The sequence below is a fragment of the Bos indicus x Bos taurus genome, chromosome 5 (genome assembly GCF_003369695.1).
Source record: "Bos indicus x Bos taurus breed Angus x Brahman F1 hybrid chromosome 5, Bos_hybrid_MaternalHap_v2.0, whole genome shotgun sequence".
Taxonomy (NCBI): Eukaryota; Metazoa; Chordata; class Mammalia; order Artiodactyla; family Bovidae; genus Bos; species Bos indicus x Bos taurus.
The window spans coordinates 55,563,022-55,583,497 of NC_040080.1; the positions used below are offsets into that span (position 1 = coordinate 55,563,022).

Consider the following 20,476-nt stretch of genomic DNA (forward strand, 5'->3'; position numbering starts at 1 on the left):
TCCTCCATCCATAGGATTTTCCAGGCAAGAGTACTAGAGTGGGATGCCATTGCCTTCTCCTTCTACAGAGCTACTTCCCTTTAAAATATTGCCTATTTTTTTTAATGCTTGGAATCATGAATATGCTATAGACTGTCACATCAAACCAAGGTACCAAGAATATAAGGTACAATCATTTGGGCCTCCAAAAATAATACAAAACTAAACAGGATACAGGAGTATTTAAACAACAAAACAGTAACAAAAATCAAAATCTAATTTTAGGTTTTGATTAACAATTGTTTGAGCTCCTACCTTGTGCTAGACACTAAGCTAGATGTAAAGAATTAAGAAGAAAATAAGAATGGGTCATAATTCAAAAGGACTACTGTGGTTTGTGGAGGAGAGGAATTACAAATGTGTCTGCATGTATATACATACATATACCCACACATGTTGTATCAAAAGTCTATATAGGGTTATAATACAGGGGAATGTTAATGCCATCTCATGCTCAATTATGTATAAAGGATTCATATTGACTGTATTTGTTGAAGGGACTCCTTATCCATTACTTTGACTACTGTAACAATTGAAAAGTTCTTTAATTTCATGACTTACAATGACAAGAGCAGATTAATTCAAGAAAGAATGAACCCACCCAACTCAATGAGGACTGTGCACGGTTTACTGTACAGTTAACTGGAGAATATCGGTCAAATTAAATGCCTTGTTCAGTAGAGACCAAGTCTCTATTCCTGACCAATTTTAATTTCTACTCCTATTGTGTAAATATACCCACAGTCCATGGTAACTGGAGCAGTTTGGGACATGGTTTTCATTCTCAGTTTTGCAGAGGAAATTTACATTCTTATTAGCAGCCTAAAAGCCTCCAAAAGGCAGGGTCTGACAAGAGGTTGGGATCCATAAAATTTTTTTCATGATTGTATTTTCAGTTTTTGGACATAACACCATGTGATTTACAGAAATATAATATTTAGAATGAATAGCTCTGCAAAGATAACTCTCAAAGATAAGGAACTAGTCTTAACTCTGAAACATATTATAACCTTTAGCTAATGGAGAAGAATACCAAGGTTTTAGAAACAACTCTCTTTAGCTAAAAGCCCTTGAATTAAATGTTAGGCAATTTATTATGTTCAGCCACATTTCATTCATTTCTCCCCACACTCCCAAGGTTCATGATCTGTGGGTCCTTTTCTGTGCCCCCAATTTGTCCCTCTCCCATGTCAATCCAGTCTGGCAATTTCTTATTATCAGGGTCCTGATTATTCTTTGCTGAAAATTCTCAGGCTGTGAAATTGCTTAAAGTTAAATTTTAGTGTAGACTCTTTATCAATTTTATTGCTCAGGAAAGTAGACACCATTCATATACTTTCAATTAACCCTATTTAACACAGCCTCAGACACAGTAAGGCAATTCTGGGAATTCACTATTGAATCATTTCACACATTCCAGTGTGGTTTGCAAGCATACAGATGTACAGTAGTTCACCCTGACAGAGGTCACGGTGGCCCACTCAGCAATCAGTTGCACTGACTGCTCGTGCTGAAGTAGCCCTCGCCAGCTAGTCTTTCCTTATCTTCCTTTAAAATATTCTGTGCTTGAATCTTGCAGCTCCAGTGTGGAGACAGATCCACCTCTCACCACCTCAAAGGCCACTCCTCGGCCCATCGGCTCCTCTCTTCTGGACTTCTCCACCAGTCCCCTCACTGATCTATTTCCACCCTGACTCCCCACTGTGTTCTCCATGCAGCAGCAAGTGAGATCCTTTCAAGGTTGCCACTCTTCTACTCAAAACACTGCCCGGCTTCCCATCTCACCCTGATAAAGTCTAACATCTACCATGACCTCTGGCTCCCAGCCTCATTCTCCTGTCCCACTGCTCCAGGCCTCGTGTTTTCCTCCCTATTTTTTGTTCATGCCACACACAGTCCCTACTCAGGGCCAGTCCACTGGCTGTGTCCTCTGCTTGGATACCCTTTTCTCATATATCCCCTGGCTTGCTTCTTTCACTCTGCTCAACCATCACGTTGCTGACAGGACCATCCTGACCAGCATACTCCACACCACTCTCCCTTCCTTCATACTGCTTCATTGCACTTACCACTGCCTGCCACATTTTATTGATCAGCTTCTTTGCAGGTCTCCTGTGTAACCTCTTTGGAAGCAGGGAGCATATCTACGTTATATACTGCTGTATCCCTGAAGCCAAGAACAGAGCCTGGCCTACATGCAATCATAATGAGTAACTGTTGAATGAATCTCACATAAGGTTCCTCTGTCATGCCTCACGCCACTGACCCAGTTTAAACTAGTTTTACTGGGCTGACTGTTACAATCTCTGTACTAGTAGTCCTCATTGTATGCACACGCCCTTCCTCCCCACTTGACTCCTACTAGAGTGACGGGAATCTGCACTCTGACCTTGACTTTTTCCTGCTCAGAGTTTTCTCCAATGCCTATAGAATATAGCAAAGTCTCCTTAGCATGTCATATTAAGCCTTTTGAGATCTGGCACCCACCTACTTGCCAAGCCTCATCTCCTACTCTGGCCCCATAGGCTCAATTACTTGCAGATCAAGTTATGCCATATTGTCTTCACACTGGCTCACTTCTCTGCCTGGAGCAGCCCCCTCTGCTTTGCCCACCTGGAAGCAGCTCATCTAAGTGGTCTCAGTTCAGATGAGAATCCTCAGGGAAGCCTTCTCTGATTGGCCCAAGACAGCCCTAAACCCTCCCCTCTATGCTCCAACTCTACCATGCACAGGTTTTCAAGCAAGCACACTGCCACAGTATCATTATAATTATTTGTTTTCAGGTCAGTCTCCCAGTGAACGTTGAAAACCCCCTGATGAAAGGAACCACGTCTTGTTAATATTCATATTCCTAAATGCTTGGCCTACGGTAAGTGCTCATTAAATGTCTCCTGAGTTAGTTAATAGATAAATGAGCTAATGGAAGAATGTAAAAAGGACACTGTGCGAAAGGATCAGAGTAACTGGTCCTCTGAATTTCTGAGTGTGAAATTCAATTGCAAATTTAAAACAAATACATTTTCATGGTTAAACCAACAATTCAAAATATGAGGTTTGAAAAAAGGAACAAAAAAGCAATCACATCTATATGGATTTTTAAATATTTTTCCCCAGGTAATTTATTCAGTCTACAGTGCTCAATGAACACTCCCATTCCTTTCTCATCTCTCAATACTTCTGGAAATATATGAAGACTAGTAAGGACTTATCATAATACCATATCAAATAATTTATTCAAAGAAAAGATACTACTGATACATGTGAAGAATGTTAAAATACTACTGAGCTTCACAAAAGAAGATCTGAATAAATGGGAACCTATACCCTATTTGAGGACAGAATTTATTCAATTTCATAAAATACTTTCCTTAATCTATAAACTTAATTCAACCCTCCCCCTAAAACATGATTTTTAAAGAACCAAACTATTTTCAAAGTTCATATAGAGAAAAGAATGTAAGAAGACACAAGAAAATCCTAGAAGAAAAAAAATATTAATAAAAGAAGACTAGCCATCCGAGATATTAAACCATAGAAAACTAAAAGAAATTAACACAGTGCAGTTATCCAACAAACTGAAGTCAACAAAACAGAGCAAACTCTCCAAAAATAGCTCTAACTGCAGAGGGGACTAAATACAGGATGTTACCCTTTCCTTCCACTTTCACCCTGGTTGAAGTAAAAATCATCTCTCTCAAGAACCATCACAGTAAAAGCAAGGGAAAGACATCATTCAAGAAATGTTTGGAGAGAAGTGGGAAGTTATTGAAGAAAAATAAATTCATATTTCTATTTCATTACTACAGCAAAATAAGTTTGAACCAAAGAAATACATGAAAATAAAATCTTCATAGAAGTCCAACAAGACATTATTGAAGAATCAATTTTACGATCCAAGAGTGGGTTAGGCTTTTTTGATTATCATACAAAATCCAGAAAGAAAGAAACATATGACAACTTTATATAAAAACAAAGCTTTTATGCCCAAAATGTCATAGACAATATCAAAAGATAAATGGCAGAACAGCAGGAACCATTTAGGGGAAAATCATATCAGAAAATGTTAATTTCTTTTATAAAGAGTTCCTAAAATTTAAGGTCAAAACTCAAATCTTAAAAGTAAGCTTGCAAAGGGCACAGAAGAGAAAGATACGAAGATGTCACACGAAAAGATACTCAAATTAAACTATGAGATGCTACTATTCCCCGGCAGATTAAAGTCAACAACAATTTGGTAAGAGCTCTTAAAATTTTCAACTCACAAGTCCTGTGACCCAGCATTCCACTATTAGAAATATTTCTTACATACTTCCTGGCATATGACTACTCTCCTCTAACCACCCTGCCCCCATCTCCACCAGTCCCCTTTCCTTGGTTCTTCTCTCCAGGAAACTGCAAGTCACAGCACAGCAGTAGCTTGTCTAGACCAGAGTCCATCTGAAGAGCCATCATTCCTAAACCCTCTAGAATATCAAGAGTCAAAGGAATGTAATCATATTTGCTTCCATCCTGTGCTTTTCTCTTCAATCTCATCTTTTTCTTTTTGTGACAGAAAGTTGCTTCCTGTGTCTAGTAGATCTTCCTCCCACTGACCCCTTTGGCCAAGTGGGCCTTCAGTTCTCCTGTTCATATGTCTCTTTGATTCATTTATGATCCAAGTGAATTTTAAATCACAATAAGCCTCTCAGAGACTGAGAACAAAACCTGTGAGATCCATCCAAAAAACTCCAATGTGAAATCATTAATCACAAACGTGAAGAAGAAAGCACAATCTGAATTATTAAAGAAAAGTTCTGCTGGGCCGGTAAATATATATGTGAGAATTTCTCCAAATTCCTAACAGCAGAGAGGCAATGATAATAATGAGCTAACAACTGTTAGGCTGTGTGACTATCTTATAGCCACTGTGCTAAGTACTTTCCAAGTACTCTCTCATTTAACTCAGCCACTCTATAAAACAGAGAATATTAGTTAACCCCCTTTTTATAATTGATGACAATGACATACAAAGAGAGTAAGTAACTGGGACTTTCCTGGTGATCCACTAGTTAAGACTCCATGCTTCCACTGCAGGGGGTGCAGGTTCGATCCCTGGTCAGGAAACTAAGATTCTGCATGCAGTGCAGCCAAAAACAAAGAAAATTTCTTGAACTGAATAAAAATTAAAATACAACATATCAACTTAGAAAGAGACTAAGTAACTTGCTCAAGATCCAAAGGCAAGCAACTAGCAGGGCCAGAATGGGAACCAGACTGCCCCAGAGCAGCTCTGAACCACCAGAAGATATTTTGCTTTAAATCCTAATTTTTTTAGAAGGTAGAAAGTATTGACTGGAAGCTTGCTTGGAATAGAATGGAACACTGATACTGAATTCAAGATCACAGAGAATATAGAGTGGGAATTTTTAGAAATCCATAAATACTGCTTTTTGTTTCAAGTCATTATTTCCATTAACCAATTCACACAGATGTTCCACATTAGGCAGCACCTGTTTCTGGAAGCGTTGCTCATTGACACACATATGTCTCACAGGCTTTATCCTCTCACAGGCTTTATCCTCTTTCCCAAACTGAAATTCCTTGCTAAATTCCCTGTGTGTTCATTTCAGTTCACTCCCATCTCCCTCTCCTAATGAGTTATGCTCACTGGTGATGGCCACCATTTCTCTGTCTCCCACAGTCCCATAAGCTCACACTCTGTCTCCAAGAACAGCCTAATTCACTCCCCTCAGATTCTGGTGAGAGAGAGATCTCTTCCTATCCCATACTGTTCCTTTAAATTCTGACAATTTTACCCTTCAGAAACACACTCATATGAGCTTTGATGTCTACAGTACTTTTCCTTTAAGTCAGATCAAAAACTGAATTCCTGCTTTTAACTTTTGTTCACAGCACTCCAATGGTTTCAACAGTTGCACTTACGTAGCAAGAAAAAAAAATTTGTTTTATTTATGATAGACTCGTCAGAAAGCAAATATAAAAACAAGAGGCTGAAAACAATAAATGAAGAAAATGATTCAAACATAACAAATAAGTTAAATAAATCAAAAGAAAGCCAAATGGAAACAAAATATTCATTTTTTCCCCCATAGTGCTTATCGCCATCTGACATGCTTTGTATGGGCCAAAATAATCTGTTTCCTCCTCACCTCCTACCACAATGTTTTCTCCATGAAGACAAGATGTTGACCATTTTGCCTGTTTCTTCAGTGCCCAGAACTGAGTCAGGAGCATAGTATTATAAATGTTCAGCATGCATGTTAGTCACTCAGCCATGTCTGACTCTTTGTGACACCATGCCAGGCTGCTCTGTCCATGGAATTCTCCAGGCAACAATACTGGAGAGGGTTGCCATTCCCTTCTCCAGGGGATCTTCCTGACCCAGGGATTGAACTTGATTCTCCCACATTGATGGCAGATTCTTTACCTTATGAGCCACTAAGGAAGCCCATAAACGCTCAGTAGTCCTCGTTAAATGACTGAGTGAGTGAATGAAGCTATTCTATCTTATCATCTCTCACTCCGTAAACAAGATTTGCTTTTATACTCTGGCCAAGATATTTAGAGATCCTCCTCAATCTTTTTTAGGTTACTTTCAAGATGGAGAGTCATCTGATCATATCCAATTCTGAGATGTACAAAACTTAACTACTCACCACTTCCTAAACATATGTTTCCTGACTCTTAAAAAAAAAGGAGGGAAGACACGGCAGAAATTATACTTTAGGGATGAACTAACACAAAATTTTCTAAGCCACTTTTTCACCTACATGAAATTAGTTCATGCATGCCTGTACCCACTGGTTCATAAGATGATGATTATCAGTTTAGTTCAGTTGCTCAGTCATGTCCAACTCTTTGTGACCATATGGACTATAGCACGCCAGGCTTCCCTGTCCATCACCAACTCCCGGAGCTTGCTCAAACTCATGTCCATTGAGTCAGTGATGCCATCCAACCATCTCATCCTCTGTCATCCCCTTCTCCTCCCGCCTTCAATCTTTCCCAGCATCAGGGTAAGATGAATGTATTCTTTGTAAATAGCACAAGGCTAATCACCAAAGAAAAAAGCCATAAATTATTAGCAATAAAGCACCAAAGGGCCTACGGGGTTCTTTACACTCTGGACAGTGTGTTAACAGGCACTTCAGTGACCTCGGTCCTCAACTCTCTCTAGGTCTAAAACTGATTGATTTAGGTTAGATTTCCCAGCTTCATTTCCTTGTGATGACTTTGAATGTCAAACTATACCCTCAAGGGCAAAAGGGGTGGGTGAGAAACACATGTCTTATGCTAAGCAACTGCATTTCTCCCCTGCTGAATACAGACTTTTGACTTAATTAAACCCAAGGAGAGACTCCAAACAAATTTCTAACTGTCTTTTTCTAGACTCTATTATCTCCCAACTTACAGAAGTTCATCAACTGCCACTCAGATCTTCTGATACCACTGCCATCTCCCCCACCCAAAAGTTCCTCATCCTGTTCTGCATTTTCTACTCCCCTCCGTACAGGCCCATCCCACTCCCTTTACCTTCCAACCAAAGCTACCTCATTGTTGACCCACCATCACATCTCTAAGTTCTTACTCAAGCCAGCCCCTCTGCCTAAAATGACCTTTCTACTTCCGTCATGTCTGAAGTCTACAGCCTACTAGACTCTGTCTGCCTTGTAACCAGGTCACAGAATAAGTTTTCACTAGTTTGTGGCTTTTTGGAGGACAGGAATTACACTGCTTTTTTTTTTTCTTTAAAACTTTCATTCCTGGGGACCTGACACAAGGCTCTGCTTAGAGAAGACACTTAATAAATTCTTACTGTTTATTGAAACTCACTGGGAGGCAGAAACATTTTCTGGGATTTCACATAGAATTTCTAATGGATTACACAGGATGGCTGCCAGTCTCTTTATCCTTCTCAGTACAATTCATACAGTCACATTATTTTGAAAAATTAAGTTTTCCATACAGAGCAGCCATTGCCAATACCAGCACCCTAGGTTTTCTATGGTGATTCTCGATCTGTTTGCTCAAGAATTATTGTTATTGCTCAGTCCCTGACTCAAGAATTACTGGATATCTGCTATTCAGCAGTCACTCTCCTGGGCCTTAGGGTATAGAGATGAAAATATGGTCCATGCCTCAAGGAACAAACTGTCTACTTGGGAGAGACACAAGTAGACAAGGAATTATAATAATAGTTTATAAAGTCCTATGAGGTCTATCGGAGAAGGCAATGGCACCCCACTCCAGTACTCTTGCCTGGAAAATCCCATGGATGGAGGAGCTTACTGGGCTGTGGTCCATGGGGTCGCTAGGAGTCGGACATGACTGAGTGACTTCTCTATCACTTTTCACTTTCATGCATTGGAGAAGGCAATGGCAACCCACTCCAGTGTTCTTGCCTGGAGAATCCCAGGGACGGGGGAGCCTGATGGGCTGCTGTCTATGGGGTCGCACAGAGTCGGACATGACTGCAGTGACTTAGCAGCAGTAGCAGCATGATGTCTATATCAAGTCCTACGAGGTATGTAAGAAGACAGACAGGGTCTACCTAGCTCAGCTTTGGGCACAAGGCTCAGTAAAAGTGGTAAGTGTCAAAAAATTTCCATGGGAGATGTTGTCTGAGATTGTCCTGAAAGTTAGTCTCAGGAGAAATAGCATGTGCAAAGGCACAGAGGCAAGTGAGAGCTCCTTACTTCGGAGCACTACAAATGTTTTGGTATTTCTGGAATGTTCTAGGGGAGTTGCAGAATAAGAAGCAATGGCTGTACATTATAACAGGCCTAGTATACAAGGCTAAGGAGTTTGGTCTTTAACCTACAGTTAGTTCCATGGACACTGTGCTATCCAGACTATGAATTTACAATTCCAGGAAATCAGGCTAGTTTTGCCAAAAAATGGAACAGTCATCTTGGTGAATCCCAACAACAGCACAAACAAGTTCAGCTAATTAATCTCTTTTGTTGAATCAGGTAACAAAAATCACAAGCTAAAAATACTATTTTGGAAAATGGTAAAGATATACCTTGCAATGACAGAAAAGGTGCTTTTTTATGAGAAGAACTTCTCAGTGGAATAATCACAGGAATGAACTGCCCAGGCAAACTGTTTCTCAACTTGGGCTCTTTCAGAAACGGTTATGAAACAGTAAGCAGGCCACTGGCTGAAAAAGTCAAGAGATGATGAACTCCATGAAGCATCACTAAACTGAACGCCCTCAGAACAATGGCAGCATCCAGCTGTGTCACCAGGAGGTCCCCACTGCCTGGCACTAGGGTGGACACGTCAGGTGCTCAATGAATATTGGAGTAAATAAATAGACAAAGGAACTGATCCATAAACAACACCCCCTCAACTGAACAGAAACAGCTGAAGCCCAGGGGGTGGGAAATCAAGCATAATATTTTTAGAATTCTTGAAACGTTCTTAAGAAAAGCAGTTTCAATATAAAAAATGCATTTCCGCACAAGCATAAACACGTGACCATAAACAGTTGCTTGATGTGACTCACTCTGACTGGCACAGCCACGTAATCTGCATGAAATAACCCCAGAAATAATGGACAGCAGTGAGTTAGATGTCACAAAGCAGTTTTGTGAGCAAAGGATGACACAGTAAGTGTCAGCTGTGTATCGTGGAAGGGGCCCCGCACCAGGAGTGGAGCTGGTGTCTCAGTAAATCTATCCACATTGACTCAACTGTCTTGCCCAGGTGTTGACCGGATCTCTCCTGTGGTAGTGACTTAACTTCCCGGGACTTTAGCTTTCTTATCTATGAAACCAGACGGTAGGTAAGATACTCCTCAAGGTCCCTTATGATGACAAGGAGAGGTACTTCAAGGTGTCCCCGGGGCAGCAGGTAGTCGCCATACCCACATAAGCCCTGATCATGAAGGATCAACATCAGCACATGTTTCTGAGTAACTCTGATGATCGTGTCACTGTCATGACATGCTGGGGTCTTGTAGGGTTGAGGGAAGGCACAGCTCACCCCATCCCCCAGGAATGTCTCATCTGGGTCAATTGCCTTAGAAATCACCCATCTAGTTAAAAAACAGAGCTGGAACAACAGTTCATGATTTTTAAGTGATTGGGAGAGCCCTCAGATTATCTGCGGCTTCCCTGGTGGCTCAGACAGTAAAGAATCTGCCTACAATGTGGCAGACCTGAGTTTGATCCCTGGGTCAGGAAGACCCCCTAGAGAAGGGGACAGCTACCCACTCCAGTATTCTTGCCTGGGAACTCCCATGGACAGAGGAGCCTAGCAGACTACAGCCTGTGGGGTCACAAAGAGTCAGACACAACTGAGCAACTAACATTTTCACTTTCACTTTTCAGATTATCTGGTTCTCCAAGCCCAATTATGAGTTTGAGTCTGACAGCCAGTTCGTGGCTGAGACCAGACAGGCACTTGGGGTCCTGAAGACATCCTGCTGGGACTGCCCGTGGTCTCTAATGGTGTCCAGACACTGTTCCCTCTCTGACACTCACAGGAGGTCCCCAGTGGGAGACCAATGGGAAAAATGTAAGTGAATTCCTGCTGTATGACAATATGTCTGCTTCCTATAAGAATGGCTGCAAGCCAAAAGGTCACTCAGCAGATGCCTAGTTAAGGGTCAGAGATTTCTATTAGAGAACAGGCCCACCAACCCTGTCATTATGTATTTTTAACAGTTTCTTGACTCTTCAGACTTAAAGGCCAGCAGCCAGAGTAGAGAATTCATGCTAAGTATGGGGAGGAATTTTTCCCCTTTCATCTTACATTATTTTCAGGCTGTGATTTGACTCTCCTCCAAAATTCTGCCAACTCCCTTTACTACCCAAGAGATATAACTTGCAACATAAACATTTATGACAGTGTGGGTAGATTATTAAGCTCCTAAGTACATGGTTTTTTTTCTGCAAAGCTGACCTAGTGACTATAGTCCTAGATGAATTTAGAAGGGAGACAGATCAAAAATGCAGTCTTCAACACAGCTCATGAAGAATCTCTCCTCTTTTATGCAATCTGTCTGAGTTGCCAATTGACTAGCAAGTTCCTTTCAAAGTAGATCACCATAGCTGGTGTTGGAAGTGGTTTTGAATCTCTGTTAAAAAATGGTTCTCCCTCTAAGCAGCTTTATGTGGGAGTTATATGTTCTTTTTACTCTTTAAAAAAAGGGGGGGGGGGCTCATGGAGAGATGGTAAAAGAATATGTCACCTTAATTATATTTTAAAAAGCCACAGGAAAATTCAGCTAACATCCTTAATGATATAGTTCATTCAATTTCCAAGAAATCACAATCAAGTGATTTTATTTTGTATCATCCATAAACGCCCCCTCTTTACCAAAAGACCTTTTAAGTAGTAAACATGTCAAGATTTGAGGGCATTCCAACCTAGACAAATCTAGAATGTCATTAATTAAAATGCAAAAGTGATTCTATTTCTGGTCCTAGTAATCAACTATGGAAAGTAGTTTCAATGACAAGAAGGCCTACAGACACATGTGGTTATAGTTATACTAACAGGGACAATTTCTTCTCTCAGTTACATGATTACAGGTTGAGCACAAGAGTTTGGTTACTGGAAGAGAAGCTGTCAACCAACTCTTCATTAATCAAACAATCGTTATTGAGTTTACAGGTGGACACATAATGCGTGTCCATGCATAGAAACATAAAGCAGAAGCGGGAAAGAAAGCAGAAAGATAAAAAATGGAAAATACTGACTCAGAATATAAGCTATAGGTTTCAAATTAGATCATCATCAAAAGAAACAGTAAAAGCACTGTTTTAATGACTTGTATGAGTAACTGTATCTATATCTATCTAGGTGTTTCTAGACCCATTTCAAATAAATACAGTTTGCTAGGGTTGCAAGCAAAATTGGTTGCAAGACATAGCAGCTAAACAAAAACACACACACACAAAATGTTGCAGTGACTACATCACACCAAGAGGCTAAGAGTTACCGGCTCCATTCAGCACAGCTTTTACCAGTGTTTCCTGCAGTGGTTGTATATGCTGCCTTCAGGGACCCTGCAAAAGAATTAACCTAACTTCATGCTCTGAGACAAGCAAACACAAAGAATGCACTCTCCCAATTCAGAGAAATTCCCAAAGGCATTATCTGGAGGAGGGGTGTGGAATCATTGGGGAAATCCCTACCAAAAAAAACAAAAAAACAAAAAACCTAGCTGGAGAATGCAAAGCGGAGCCTCAGAAATGTTTCTCCTCTCCTCTAAATGAGCATGCTACAAATACGGAAAATATGTACACAACAAGTAAACAATACACTTGTGAATATGCTACACAGATACAATTCTGATGGCACAGATGAATATTCTGCTCAGTAAAATGAAGAACGCCCACAGCATTCTCTCTCAAAGCTAATGTTGCTACTAATTAAAACAAAAGATTTCTAAATGCATCTGAAATGGCCTGTCTTGTGAAATGCAGGGTCTATTTCCAAGACACCCAAGCTGACTCTATAACTCTTTCCATCTTGATGAATACATCAAGTTGAGTTGCCAAGCACCTGATAAAAATCCTTGCAATTGGAGGGGAAATAATTAAGCAAAGTAAGAAAACACCAGTAGAGTTGAAAGTCAACAACTAAACATTAGAATCAAAGGAAGCAGAGAAGTCAGCCAGTTAAATGACAACATTTCTCCCAGCCATAACTAAGTGTAGGGAGGTATGGATATTAGAAAGCTAATGCAAACAATGATGAAAGTATTTCAAGCATTATTTAATGATTCAGAGGTTACAGTATGCAAGGATCCTAATTTGTTGCTGTTATCCTATTTGCTGGTTTCACTGTGAAGCTGGGATATAATGTAAACATCTATAAATTCTTGTTCTTTGTTTTAATATATGCTTTCATGTATTTAAAGAACCCTCCACCAAAACCAACCAAATGTACCTAGGGAATAAGATAAAAGCATATGTCTGATGTCATCACCACTATTTTAAGACAAATCCACACTGAGGGTAGAAATAAAAGTGGTGAGAAAGAGCAAGCCAGTCAAGCAACTTTCCGTTCCAAACTCCCAATCAACAGGGAGAAAGACCAGAAATTTCACCCCACATTTCCCCCTCCCTAGAGTTAAGTGAACCACAATCAGAAAACCCACACAAAATCAAGTAAGATAACCCATCTCCAGTCCAAGACTGGAAAATAAGGAGCAGAATGAGAACTGCAAAGCTTATTCTTTGGAATGCTGTGGTGACCAAAATAATCCAAGACACCTGCTACCAAAAAAAAAAAAAAAAAAAAAACGACAAGACAGACATCTCCCTATGAGAAGAGACTCCCCTTTAATGCCAGGTTCCACAAGATAGAGCTGTACTTTGTGTTCACGATGTGTTTCCTTTGGACTTCCAGGGGCTGACAATAATTGACCCGAAGCTGTGGTGCCGGAGCCACCAGCCTCAGAGACCAGGTGAAAAATCAGAACACGAATCTAAGAGTAAATGCCCTGCAACAAAACAGCTGGCCTGATGTCAGCGCAACACGCACGTTCTTCCTTCCAACCCTGCTTATATTCCGTGAGCAAAGTCTAACCATTCTAACAGCCTCCAAGCCTTTTATCTACCAAGAGGAAGATTGAAACTATGTTGTCAACTCAAAAAAAAAACGTGCCTCTTCTCACTGCCCCACCACCCTGGGAAGAGGATGGGAAGAGACCCGTCTGCAGAACAGGCACCCTGAAATTCCAAAGGGAAAAAGCAATGAGGTCATGCCGTCTACTCCGTTCGCCGGCACAGGGGTCCTCCCGCCGCCGCCAATGTTACCACCCGAGTTGTAAAGCCCACGAGAAAGACGCAGGGCTGGTGTGGACCCACAGGCAGGTGCTTAAGGCGCCGCTGCCCCCAGCCGACTCCGACATAACTCACACGTGTGCCGTCGTCTCCGGGAAAGATGGAACAGTTCGCTAGGTGGGCCGATCAGCCCGGCCCTTCCGGATTCGGAGAGAGTGCACCTGAGCACGCCGAGGGTTCATCTCGCCCCCAGATTTGTCCGTCGCCCTCCCCGGATCCCCTGCACACTGCTGCAGTTTACCATCATGCTCGCATCTCCCTGGCTGCCGCTTCAAGGACAAAGAGAGAGTGCTTATGTTTCCATCACAGCCGAAGAGCTCCGTTTATGGAAACAATTAAACAAAACAAAAAGACAAACAAGCCAGACAAACGACCCTCCAGCATTTTCAACAGCTGGATCCCCACTCCCCACCCCCAGACATGGACCCAAGAACACTAGAGAAACGCAGAGAGAAGGTCACTAAGCTTAGCTAGGAAGCGAGCGAGCTAGCTAAGCGTTCACTTCACTGCAGCAGGGCTGCTCATTGAATGCAAGCACTTACCATAAAAATAGAAAGAGTCAACAGAAGGAGAAGGGATCCTTCCTCAGAGTCTTAGACAGAAAGAAATCCACCGCGGAGATCTAGGCAACGGATGAGGCCAACAAAGTGATGAAAGACGAGAAAACCAACATACACAAGTCCTTCTCAGCCTCCCCCACCCCGGGCCCGCATGCAGTTGTTTGTGCTGTAAAAGCCCTGAGAAGTCGGGAACAGGACTCTCCCGAGGGCGAGCTGGAGCGCGATCAGCCTGGTGGATTTCAGAGCATCACGCCCAGGGCTCTCCTCCCCGCCACCGGGGCAGGGGCGGCGAGGTGGGGGGAGGCTGAGCACAAGGCCGGGGTCGGAAGGTGAAGAGAGAGATGGGAAGGCACCTCTTTGGAGTGTGAGGAACTACCGGCTAGAATATCAGAATTCCCCATCAGTTATTGCCAGCGACCAATCAGCCCAGCCAGGGGGCCGTGTCAGTGTGACAAGAGAGCAGTGGATAACAGCCCGTTCTCAGCGAGGCAGGACAGCCCCCTGCCTCCACCAGAGTTGGGCAGGATTGGCATCTTCTCCTCCTCTGCCCCGTTGCTGATAATATTTGCTTTGTTTTTAAAAATAAGACCCAAAGCCCCATAGTTATACCAACCAATCAGGAAGTTTGCTTAAGCATCCCACAGCATCTCTGCAAGAAGCCAGCCTTGAAACCCATCCTAAATGATATCTAACGGCATCTCACAGACCAGACAGCCCTGATGATGTGAGCACAGAAGTCACCATGAGTACGATGATGACACGCTGGACCATGAACTGCCTCATGCCCAAGACACAGGATGAAATACCAGGGACCTGGATCCCAGGTTCACAAGTGAGACTTTTAGACAGAAATGGGTTAAAGGTCTCTCTAAAATCTTCTCAGTTTTGATAAATTTTCTAATATAATATATAGATAGAAGTACTTATTAGAGACAGTTTATAAAGATAGTGACATTTCTTTTTGAGGTTTCTTATATCATCTATAAGACAGAATGCGTGGATTTGGGTAAAAATACCTGTATAATGATGAGATGGTTGGATGGCATCATGACTTGATGGACATGAGTTTAAGTAAGCTCCAGGAGTTGCTGATGGACAGGGAAGCCTGGCGTGCTGCAGCCCATGGGGTTGCAAAGAGTCAGACATGACCGAGTGACTGAACTGACCTGTACAATAGTTCATAGGCACACAAAAGTTTGAAAAACTCTGAGCTAGACTAATAAAACAGGCAAATGAGTGAATTCTGTAGTACTGACTAACAAGTAAAGGATATTATACTTTTTATGCCTGCCTTTCTTCCCATTCTATTTTAATATTGAACTGTAAACTCAGTTTATATGTACTCATTCAGTTTTGGCTATGCATGCGTGCCTGCTAAGTCACTTCCGTCATGTATGACTCTCGGAGACTCTATGTCTGTGGTGATTAAATTAAATTGGGGTGTTGGTTCTAGAGTTAAATGCCAGTTGAATTGGATCCCACAGTAAAACTTCAGAACTGTTTAACTTGGGGAAACTGTCTTGGGTCATCTTTTTATCTTTGCAAGAAATATTAGCTCTTTGTACTAGCCAAGAGTTAACAGGAAGACACAAATGTGGCTGGGTTGGTTTGTTTTCAGGTGGTGTACATGATAGAGTCTTTAATTTTATGTCAGCTTTTTCCTACAACTTAAAGGATCATTTGGACATTGTGTTGCAATCTGAACCCAGACTCAAGCTAGCTTTGGGAAGCCTGAATACTGCCAAGTAAAAGGAAGCACTATGGATGGGAGAGGGGTTTGGAAAAGAATGGATACATGTATGTGCAAGGCTGAGTCCCTTTGCTATTCACCTGGAACTACCACAACATAGTTAATTGGCTATACCCCAATATAAAATCGGAGAAGGCAACGGTACCCCACTCCAGCACTCTTTCCTGGAAAATCTCAAGGACAGAGGAGCCTGGTGGGCCGCAGTCCATGGGGGTGCTAAAAGTCGGACACGACTGAGCGACTTCACTTTCACTTTTCACTTTCATGCATTGGAGAAGGAAATGGCAACCCACTCCAGTGTTCTTGCCTGGAGAATCCCAGGGACGGGGGAGCCTGGTGGGCTGCCGTCTATGGGGTCGCACAGAGTCGGACACGACTGATGCGACTTAGCAGCAGCAGCAGCAATACAAAATAAAAAGTTTACAGTTTGGAAAAAAAATAAACATTCAAAAAAAAATTTTTTTTAAGCAGAATTGCAGGGGAAAAAAGAAAAGGGCTAAATTCCAAGGAAACAGTTAACTCACTACTCAAATGAGTTACAGCAGGAAGCCATAAAAATATTCCACAAAGATGAACAGAATAAAATGAAATTTTTGAAATGAAAAAAAAAGTTGATTTCATCAGGTTCATCCTATGTATATTATACAAGGAAAACCTGCCTGGGAGATTCAGTCTTAAATTCTGTTGTGTTATTCACTTCAGTTCCACTCTAATTGCAAACTTTTAACCACATGATCAGGCAGCACAGAAATAAAAGCAGTGGGTCCTGCCTTCAAGAAGTTTATAGTTCCATGGACTAAATGAAATCTTTTCAAAATTTCAATACTGCAATTCTTGCCACGACAGAAAATGTTCTACTGTTTTAATGTCCCTTAGATAAAGCCAAGCCATGAAGTTGGATTTTGGACTCAAAGTTCTAAATTAGACTAATAAGGTGTTTTCCATAACCAACATCATTTGAGAACTATAAATGCACCATTTATTTTTTTTAATTAATTAAAGTATGAAAAGGTTTTTTAACTGAATGTTTGCTTTTATCAGCATCAACAGTTTCTGATGCTGCAAAAACATGGACAGCATAACAAAGAACCTATTTAATAAGGGAATATTATTTAAAGCTACCAAAGTAATTGAGATTAATACTGTTTATGGAACAGGTTCAATACCTTGAGTACATAGAGTTACAATGAAGCATGAAAATGATAAGACTACAAAAGTACAAATTACTTAGCTGATTAAATAATTGCACATCTCTATAACAATTGGGTCAACGAAAACAAGTATTCCGCAGTCACTTACTCAAATGCAATTAATTTTTAAAATTTGGCCTTCACTCCTACCTCCTCAAAAGACAGAAATACCTCCCATTTCAACAACTGTTTAAATTAATTGTAGCAACAATTAATTTTTTAAATCACAAAATACTTATCCAAGTCAATTTAAACTACAACAGTTTCAGGGACTGTATCTTGCTCACTGGAGTAACAGTACTTAAATGTTAGTAGGCCATTTCAATGGACAAGAGAATTTGGCTAAAATTCTGCACTAGTATGATTTAATGCCTTTTTAAAAACAGACTACGAGATAATTTGAATTACATACATATACCTGCCATTTATTTGAAAAAAACAAAGCTCTTTCAAGAAATTTGCTTCCAAGTAGCTCGATGACTTGGAGAAAGGGACAACAGAGGATGAAATGGTTGGATGGCATCACCGACTCAATGGACATGAGCTTGAGTAATCTCCAGGAGATGGTAATGGACAGGGAGGCCTGGCATGCTGCAGTCCATGGGGTCGCAAAGAGTCGGACACGACTGAACGACTGAACTGAACTGAGCTCGCTGACAGAGCTGTATTAATCCTGAAAGTCAAGGATTCTTCAAGCTCAGTCTTTAACACTGATACTGGATTCCACTCTCTGTAACCAATCTGAATAGAAAAAGTAAAAACATACCTATTTCCTAGATTACCAAGGAGATAAATGGCTGTGTAATTCTGTTTTTGACATCAGACACTTAACAAGAGACATGAGAATCAAGGATTTTCTTTTTTATTGAGGTGCAGTTGATTTACAATATTCTATTAGTTTCAGTTGTACAACAGTGAGTCAAAAGTTGTATAGGTTATACTCCATTTAAAGTTATAAAATATTGACTGTATTTCCTGTGCTGTACAATATATCCTTGAAGATTATATTTTACACATAGGAGTTTGTGCCGCTTAGTCCCCTACCTACCCCTATTTTGCTCCTCTCCACTACCCTCTCCTCACTGGTAACTACTAGTTTATTCTCCATATCTGTGAATCTGTTTCCATTTTATTATATTCATTCATTTGTTAGATTCTGCATATAAGTGATAACATATTGTATTTATCTACAGATTCAATGCAATCCCTATCCAAATACCAATGACATTTTTCACAGAACTAGAACAAAGGATCCAAAAATTTGTATGGAAATACAAAATAGGCAAAGCGATCTTGAGAAAGAAGAACAGAACTGGAGGCATCACACCCCATGGCTTGAGACTATATACCAAAGCTGTAGCAATAAAAACACTATAGTACTGGCATCAAAACAGACGCACAGATCAATAGAAAAGGAGGAATTTTAAACAATATCCTGCCAATCACTGATTTTGAAAACTAAGTTATAATCTCCCTAAAGTAAAGCCTGCACCTCTCTTACCTAACTTCTATAAACTGGTGTTTAAAGGAGCTAATATTTACTGAAACTTCATTTGTGCCAGACTTTGTTGCAGTGGTTTTATACCTCTTTTAGTCTTCACAGCACTCACAGGACATGAATTTCATCTTAATTGAAATAACTGAGATACAGGGAGTTGAAAGCTTTTGCAAGTGGCAATGTCAGTATATGAACCACCAGAATAGCCTCAAAATGCTGCCTCTCTTCCATGGAAACATTGATACGAACATGGAAGACTCCCCGCAGATGTTTTTGACTGAATGTAGAGATTATCTGGGGACCCTTCCTATGGTGTTACATGTATTTGGGTGAAAGAAGAATGAAACAAATTCAAACTAAAGCAGAAAAACTCATTTTACTTCAGAGATTAAATGTAGCCCTTCTCTGCAACCAAAATAAATTATTGATGCTTATAATTTAAAAATTAAAGAGCAAGCAAACTGTATTTGTTGATTTTTTAAATAATTATGACCCTACATTACATTTTAAAGCCAGGATGAGTGGTCCTCAGTTAATAAAAAAAAAAAAAAAAGTGAAAGGAAAGAGTATTTTAGAAATGTGTGGGATCTGAAAGAAACATTATAGTCCTTTATCTAATATCTAAATTCTCCTTCAGCATTCAGCAGGAGGCCTGAAACAGAGAGAGAACAAGTTGCTCTGCTAATGTTTCCCTACCAGAGGTCACTGGCTGAGAATAATCTCCCCAAAGTGCTTAGTAGGCGGGCTTTCAAATTTGCAACAACAGTTCCAAATAAATAATATGCAGGACATAAATATTGTCACAGCATCCAACTCTTCAAAAATTTGATTGCACTCACCATTTCTCAGCCAGAAGATTCCTATGGGATCAAAGATCAAATCATATAGAAAGAATCTGTAAGATTACAGTCTTATAACATTTTCTCCTTTTTTTGAGGATAAAAAAACAATCAATAGATGCGTTAAAGAGTCAGGGAGAATTGGGCTAAGTAGGGAGGCCAAAATAAGGAGCATGTGTCTGTGTACCAACGCAGCTCTTGGTGTGTATGTTTAAAACACAATCAGTGTGCCTTCACAGCCAATCAGTCCCTCAGTCCCAAGGTTACTGCCCTATGTCTTCAACACATAATTAGGGATTACAACTGATTCAGGGCTTTGATCTTTCTCCTTCACTGCTACAACAGTTTCTAGCCTTTCCTCTGTTCCAGTTCCATTGCCCTTTGCCAATGGCACTCGTTTTCTAAAACACAGAAAATACAATCACATCATCCCCTTACTAGTAAACCTGGGATGGTCAAGCCAAGTACAGCACCACCTGAGCCTGGCATTCAAGGCTCTCTGCAAACAGCCTCCATCTACAGCCTCTTTTCCCGTAATTATTTCCTACATATTCCATGCTCCAGATACAGTCAATGAGTGCCTATTCCTCAGAGTCACCATACTCTTTTATCGTGGTATTCTTATCTGTTTTTCCTAGAATAATCTTCCTGCTTCCCTCCTAGAGAAAGCCAAATGTTCATCCTTCAAGGCCTGGTTCACTGTCCATCTTGGTGAGGTCATCCCCAAATTCCCCAAAGGGACTTAATTACTTCTTCCTTTCTATTTCCAGAGCATTTTTTCTAGTCCTGCATCCC

The 20,476-nt window shown here is 40.7% G+C and overlaps 1 protein-coding gene across 15 annotated transcripts in view; it reads right to left on the bottom strand.

Annotated features, from left to right (window-relative positions):
* ANO4 (anoctamin 4) overlaps positions 1–20,476 on the bottom strand; it is a 434,080-nt gene that overhangs the window by 336,329 nt on the left and 77,275 nt on the right. The window contains exons 1-2 of one of the 15 annotated variants that reach the window (XM_027542030.1): positions 13,920–14,376; positions 11,993–12,059 (exon numbers count right to left, since the gene is read on the bottom strand). The exons of 10 other annotated variants lie outside the window; for them this stretch is intronic. The gene's annotated coding sequence lies outside the window, so the exon portion shown is untranslated. 4 more of the 15 variants (XM_027542026.1, XM_027542027.1, XM_027542031.1 and 1 more) reach the window with 4 other exon arrangements.